This window comes from Sapajus apella, unplaced genomic scaffold (assembly GCF_009761245.1).
Source record: "Sapajus apella isolate SASKATOON/1434 unplaced genomic scaffold, GSC_monkey_1.0 scaffold102, whole genome shotgun sequence".
In the NCBI taxonomy this organism is placed as follows: domain Eukaryota; kingdom Metazoa; phylum Chordata; class Mammalia; order Primates; family Cebidae; genus Sapajus; species Sapajus apella.
The window spans coordinates 3,786,091-3,793,032 of record NW_022437042.1 but is presented as its reverse complement, the minus strand read 5'-3'; the positions used below and the strand labels follow the sequence as shown (position 1 = coordinate 3,793,032).

Genomic DNA, 6,942 nt, shown 5'->3' with positions numbered 1-6,942 from the left:
ACGTCCATGAGTTCAACTGTTTTGATCTTTAGATTCCCACAAATAAGTGAGAAAATGCAATGTTTGTCTATCTGTGCCTAGTACCCCCCAAAGCACTAAGATTACAAGTGTGGGCATCTATGCCCCCCCAAATGACTTTATTATTGTACATTTATATCCTTTTCCTTCAGATTAAAGAACTCTGTTTAGCATTTTCTTGCAAGACAGGTCTGGTGATGAATTCCTTCACCTTCTGTTTGTCTTAGAAAGTCTTTATCTCTCCTACATGTTTGAAGGATAGCCTTGTTGGACATATGATTCTGTTTTTTCCTTCAGCACTTTGAATATGTCATCTTACTCTCTCCTGTCCTGTATCGTTTCTGCTGAGAGTCTGTTGCCAGACAAATCAAAGTCTTTTATATGTTATTTGCTTTTATTTCTCTTGCTGCTTTTAGGATCCTGTTTTTGTCCTTGACCTTTGAGAGCTTATTATATATCTTGATGTAGTCCTATTTGGGTTTAATCTGTTTTATAATTTTTTACTTTCCTGTATCTGGATATTTCTATCTTTCTCTAGGTTTGGAAAGTTTTCTGTTATTTCTTTGAATAAGCTATCTACCCCCTTTTCTTTCTCAATTTCCCCTTGAGGGCCAAGGACTCAGGTTTGCTCTTTTGAAGTTATTTTCTAGCTCTTGTAGGTAGTGTTCATTCCTTTTCCTTCTTTTTTCTTTTCTTCTTCTATGACTGTGTGTTTTTCAAATAGACTATCTTTGAGTTCACTGTTTCTTTCTTCTGCTTGATCAGTTCTGCTGTTGATACCTCTGCGATGGGTTTTTCAGTTCAGCCAATGTATTCCTCAGTTCCAGGTATCTGTTTGATTTTTTCGTATCATTTCCATTGCTTCATTAAATTTCTCTGATACATCTCTAAATTGCGTCTCTGTATTAACTGGGAGATTACTGATTATCTTCAAAACTGCTATTTTGAATTCTTGATCTGACTCCTGTCATTTTGCTATCTGAGCGCTCACATGTTGCTCTCTCATTGGGGTTAATCACTGGCTTCTTGCTTTGTCAATTTGGGGAGGTCGTCGTCCACTGTTTGATGTTTTTCTTATGTATGTAGATCTATGTCTTAGCATTTAAAAATTAGTTTAGTTTTTTTTTTTCAAGTCTTTCCTGAGTTGGTTTGTGTGTTGAGAGGTTCTGTGCGATTTACCCGTTGATTCCCTTAGCCCTAGAGTGCTGCCTTCTTTTGAGCACTAGATGGCGTCCTAAGCACAGGTTTTTCTGTAGCTCTCCAAGTGCTGCCCATTACGGGGGGGAAATTCCAAAGGGGATTCCTCAGCCGTGCAGCAAGGCGGCTGGCTATGGGTTCGTGCCCAGAGATTCCCTGCAGGGTGCTTCTTACAGTGTGGTGCTGCTAAACTGCGTCTCTGATTTGGTGTCCCGTTTTTCTGGAGTGGAGCGCAGCCCCCGAGTTTCTGGTGCTGGGTCATGTAGCCCCACCTCCCAAGGTTTGTCTCCACCTGTCCTTAGGTGGAGGCACTTGTGATGCTTCCTGTGAGTTGAGGCAGGAACAGCTTTCTTGCATAGGAACCCAAGATGATGGGGAAGCTGACTGTCCACTTTGATTTCACTTTTTCCAATGTAGAAGCCAGGAGTCTTGGAGGACTTTTCCATGTGGTGCCTAGCAGTTTGGGGGAGGGGCACTGTGGATAGAGAAGTCCATTTCTCTCACTTTCGGCTCATAGTTTTTCACTTCTCTGTGGCCTCAGGGATTGTCACAGCTTTGGTTTTCAGTTCTGGAATACTGGCGGTGATAAACTTGGCACTGGATAGTTGTTCTTGGTTTTCAGTGGTCAGGGGAGTGAATCCAGATTGCTTCTACGCCATCTTTGGTGACATCACTCCCCAATTCTGAAGTTTCGAGCATGAGTAACTGAAGAATTGTAATGCCACTATCCAACTTAGGGGACATGGAACATGTCATAGTAAATAAATAGGTCAGTTTGCACATGTTGAATTTGAGAGTCATCTGCAACTAAATGGACTATAAGAGTCACGACCTTGTCATTCAGGAGAGAGAGCTGAAATAAAGGCATAGATCTATAAATCATGAGTGTGAAGGGATGATGGGTGAATCCTTTAGAGTGGAGGGGATCATAAAGGTAGAGAGGGTAGAGTGAGAATTCAGGAGTGCCAAGAACTGGACTCTGAGCAACCATCTCCTCCTACACCTTGGGGATTGGGTAGAAGAGAAGTGAGCATACTGAGACAGGGAGCAGCAGCTGGAGAGATTCCAAAGAAAATTCCAAAGAGTGCTGGTCATAGAAACCAAGGGAAGAGAGAAATTCAGAAAAGAGAAAGTAGCTTTTTTGCAACAGGTTTGCCGCCAGAACATAGGTTATCTTGAAAACCACCCCTAAAAACCAAAATGGGAAAGGAAAAGACTCATATCAATATTGTCGTCACTGGGCATAAAGATGCAGGCAAGTCCACTACTACTGGCCATCTGATCTACAAATGCAGTGGCATCAACAAAAGAGCCACAGAAAAAATTGAGAAGGAGGCTGCTGAGATATGAAAGTGCTCCTTCAAGTATGCCTGGGTGTTGGATAAACAGAAAGCTGAGCATGAACATGGTATCATCACTGATATTTCCCTGTGGAAATTTGAGACCAGCAAGTACTACCTGATTATCATTGATGCCCCAGTACACAGAGTCCTCATCAAAAACACAATTACAGGACAGGCGCGGTGGCTCACGTCTGTAATCCCAGCACTTTAAAAGGCTGAGGCGGGCAGATCACTTGAGGTCAAGAGTTTAAGACCAGCCTGGCCAACATGGTGAAACCCCATCTTTAATGAAAATACAAAAATTATCCAGGCATGGTGGCATGTGTCTGTAATCCCAGCTACTTGGGAGGCTTAGGCAGGAGAATCACTTGAACCTGGGAGGTGGAGGTTCCGGTGAGCCGAGATTGCACCACTGCACTCTACCTTGGGGGACAGAGCATGACCCTGGCCCAAAAAAAAAAAAAAAAAAAAAAAAACATGACTACAGACACATCTCAAGCTAACTGTGCTGTCTTAATTATTGCTCATTGCTGCTGGCAGTGAATTTGAAGCTGGCATCTCCAAGAATGGGCAGACCCATGAGCAGGCCCTTCTGGCTTACACACTGAATGTGAAACTACATGTTGGTGTTAACAAAATGGATTCCACCGAGCCACCCTACCACCAGACAAGGTACAAGGAAATCAGCACTTATGTTAAGAAAATTGGCTACAACCCTGACAAAGTAGCATTTGTGCCAATTTCTGGTTGGCATAGTGACAACATGCTGGAGCCAAGTGCTAACGTGCCTTGGTTCTAGGAATGGAGTCACCTGTAAAGATAGCAATGCTAGTGGAACCACGCTGCTTGAGGCTGTGGACTGTATTCTACACCAATTCATCCCACTTATAAGCCCTGTGTCTGCATCTCCAGGATGCCTATAGGATTGTTGGTATTGGTCCTTTACCTGTGGACTGAGTGGAGACTGATGTCCTCAAACCTGGCATGTGTGGTCAACTTTGCGCCAGTCAATGCTCGAATTCAAGTAAAGTCTATTGAAATGCACCATGAAACTTCGAGTGAATCTTTTCCTGGGGACAATGTGGGCTTCATTGTCAACAAGGTGTTTGCCCACTTAATAAAATCAGATATAAAGGATGAAAAGGCTAAGTTGTTATAAACATCAGTTGGCATGCCTTATAGTTCTTGGTGGTCTAAGATCATCACTTCATATTTCAAAGTCCCTGAGTAAATACAGCTTCACAGTTGCTCCCACATCTTCGTATCTGAAAGAATCCTTTTACAAATCTGAAATGGACCAATTTGATATTTATTACAGAATCATCGTGGTCTTGCAAGAAATCAGTGATTTACGTTTATAACCATATTTCCAAAGAGAATCTTTTTTATAAAGTAGGGGGATGTAGGAGGTACGTAGGTTATTTACAGCTGTCTCTGTCAAGCATTTGCTCTTTGTGTCCATTGCTGGATTCAACACTACACTGGCATATCATACTTAGTTTTTTGTTGTTGCTGTTGTTCTGATTAAAAACAAGCATTACATTCTTTCTAAGAAAAAAAAATAATGTGTCTGCCAAAGATGTTCATCATGGCAGTGTTGCTGGTGACAGCAAAAATGACCCACTAGTGGAAGCATCTGGCTTCGTTGCTCAGGTGATTATCCTGAACCATCTAGGCCAAATCGGTGCTGGCTGTGCCCCTGTACTGGACTGTCATGCAGCTCACATTGCTTGCAAGTGTTCTGAACTATAAGAAAAGATTACCATTCTGGTAAGAAACTAGAACATGGCCCTAAATTCTTGAAATCTGGTGATGCTGCCATGATTGATATAGTCCCTAGCAAGCCCATGTGTGTTGAGAGCTTCTCTGAATATTCTTACTATCCTGACTATTCTCCTCTGGGTCATTTTGCTGTTCAAGACAGACCGTTGCCATGGGTGTCATCAAAGTACAGGACAAGAAGGCTGCTGGAGCTGGCAAGGTCACCAAGTCTGTCCAGAAAGCTCAGGAGGCTAAATATATATTATTCCTAATACATGCCACCTCGGTCTCTATTTTTATTTATTTATTTTTTTTAGATAGAGTCTTACTCTGTTGCCCTGGCTGGAGTGCAGTGGCATGATATCCACTCACTGCAACCTCTGCCTCCTGGGTTCAAGAAATCCTCTAGCCTCAGGCTCCCAAGTAGCTGGACTACAGGCATGTGCCACCATGCCTGTTTAGGTCTTATTATATTGCCCAGGCTGGTCTCAAACTTCTGGGCTCAAGTGATCCACCCACCTCAACCTTCCAAAATGTTGGGAGTACAGGCATGAGCCATGGTGCCTGGCCTGAGTTTTAATCAGTGATGGAAGGGTCTCAGAACGGTTTGTTTCAATTGCCCAGTTAAGTTTAATAGTAAAAGACTGGTTAATGATAACAATGCATTGTAAAAACTTCGGAAGGAAAGGAGAATGTTTTGTGAACTTTTTTTGGCATCTGACAGTTTTAAGTTTTTTAGTTTTTAAAATCAGTACTTTTTTCAAGTGGAAATAACTTGATCAAAAATCTGTCACAGAAATTTGAGACCCATGAAACCAAATTTAATGAGGAAAACAGAGTAGCCAACAGTGTTAAGAGTACAAAGAAAGTAGACTAAGATCTGGACTTGATGTTTTATAAGTTTCTGATGAATTAAAATAGTGTTTTTAAAGCACGAGTCATATTCAAGGAATTGCAGAGAAAATGAGAGGAAGAAAAATACTTTTGCAATAAACTTAGGGTGCCATTTAAAGAAGTTTGACATCAAAAAGAAAGTGAGGGTAGTAGATTGGTTACTTAAGTGTCATGTGCAAATCTCTTTTTTTTTTTTTCAAAATTGAATGTTTTTCGTAATGTCTATAATCCTGTGTCTGATTTGTAAATTTGAATGTAAAATAAGAATCACCTGAACACAGTTGCAGAGTTTGATCACAGCAGCGTGAAAAGCAATTAAGGAATAATTACAGGGATTAGACCATATGCAATTGTGGGAGCAGGGTGTCAGGTCCCAGGGTCTGCGTCCAACACATGCTGAAGTCCGGACGGAGGGGTGGATGAGCAGAAAGAACACTCGGGGGACTGTAGGCAGATGAATTTGGTTTCATTCAGCAGCAGCTTTTATTAACAGTTTTCTCACATTAGCTCTCTCACTGTCTGCCCTGTCTTGGCTGCTTGAGCCGGCGGATTGCACACACAGCTGTGTGGCCGGTTCTCCCTTGCCTTCAGAGTCAGCAGCCTAACACTTTTTCTCTCTGGGCATGAGCAAGCCAAGCTATGTCCTTGCTCCCTCCTATCCATCTGCAAGACGGACAGTTTTGGCTCTCTGTCTTTCTCTGGGCACCAACACACCCACCACCATGTTAAGCCATGCTGAGCCAAGCTGAGCCCCAAGAGCCCCTGTACAGCATTAGCAGGGCAATTATACCTTTTATAGACAATAGTGGTTTAGAACCAAGTATGAACCTACACAAACAGGTTATGTAACAAGTGGAGGTGTGTGTCTGCATGCCAAAGTCACTGACATGAACGCCTGGATATCCACCTTGGCTTATTCCTTTACCAAAGCACATCCATACAACTTACACCCTACCCCTAGGCTGATGGAAACTTAGGCCTTGGGCACACTGGTTTGATACACAGGTTTTGCACACAGGCCTGACATACAAATTTTGGGCATGCAGGCCTGATACATACACAGGCTTGACACATAAGCCTGACACACAAGCTTTGGGCATGCAGGCCTGATACATACATAAGCTTTTGGGCACTCAGGCCTGTTACATACATAAGCTTTGATAAACTGCCCACCTATTGGCACAGATTACCATAAGTGTCGCCTCCTTCGTGATTACCATTCATATTGCCCTGATTTTAGCTTATTAGCTGCTTTGCCCACACCTGGTTTCAAACCATATGGTGTCAGTACTAGGCTAGACTGCACCAGCAGTCCAGGCAGCAGTAGCACCCCAGCTAGACCTAGCTGTATACCATGCCCTATCGGGAATCAGGGGATGCCCTTCCTAATGGTGAAGTCTCAGGGTCTAGGAGTGCCTCAGTCCCCATGGCCTTATCTTGCATTAGGACTACAGGTCCCAAGACCTCTTGCAATTTTGCTGCTAAGGGATTTATCCTTAGTGTACTTCGCTGTTTCAAGTAGGCACCCCACTTCGCTAAAGTGGATGTCTGTGCTGTCCCTGTCCAGGGGCTCATTACCCAGGAACACACCTATCCCACTATTACTAACTGCTTCTCTATTAGTAAGCACCGGAGCTCAGCTTCTTTCCACAGTTGGGACTAACAGCCCACTGGCGCTTCCAATTGCTCCATGCACTGCTATAGGCCCTATCCACAATTATCTGTGGTT

The 6,942-nt window shown here is 43.1% G+C and overlaps 1 pseudogene; it reads left to right on the top strand.

Moving 5' to 3' along the window:
• The first annotated feature begins 668 nt into the window (after positions 1 to 668).
• Positions 669 to 4,603, top strand: LOC116536627 (annotated as a pseudogene).
• The last annotated feature ends 2,339 nt before the right edge of the window (positions 4,604 to 6,942 follow it).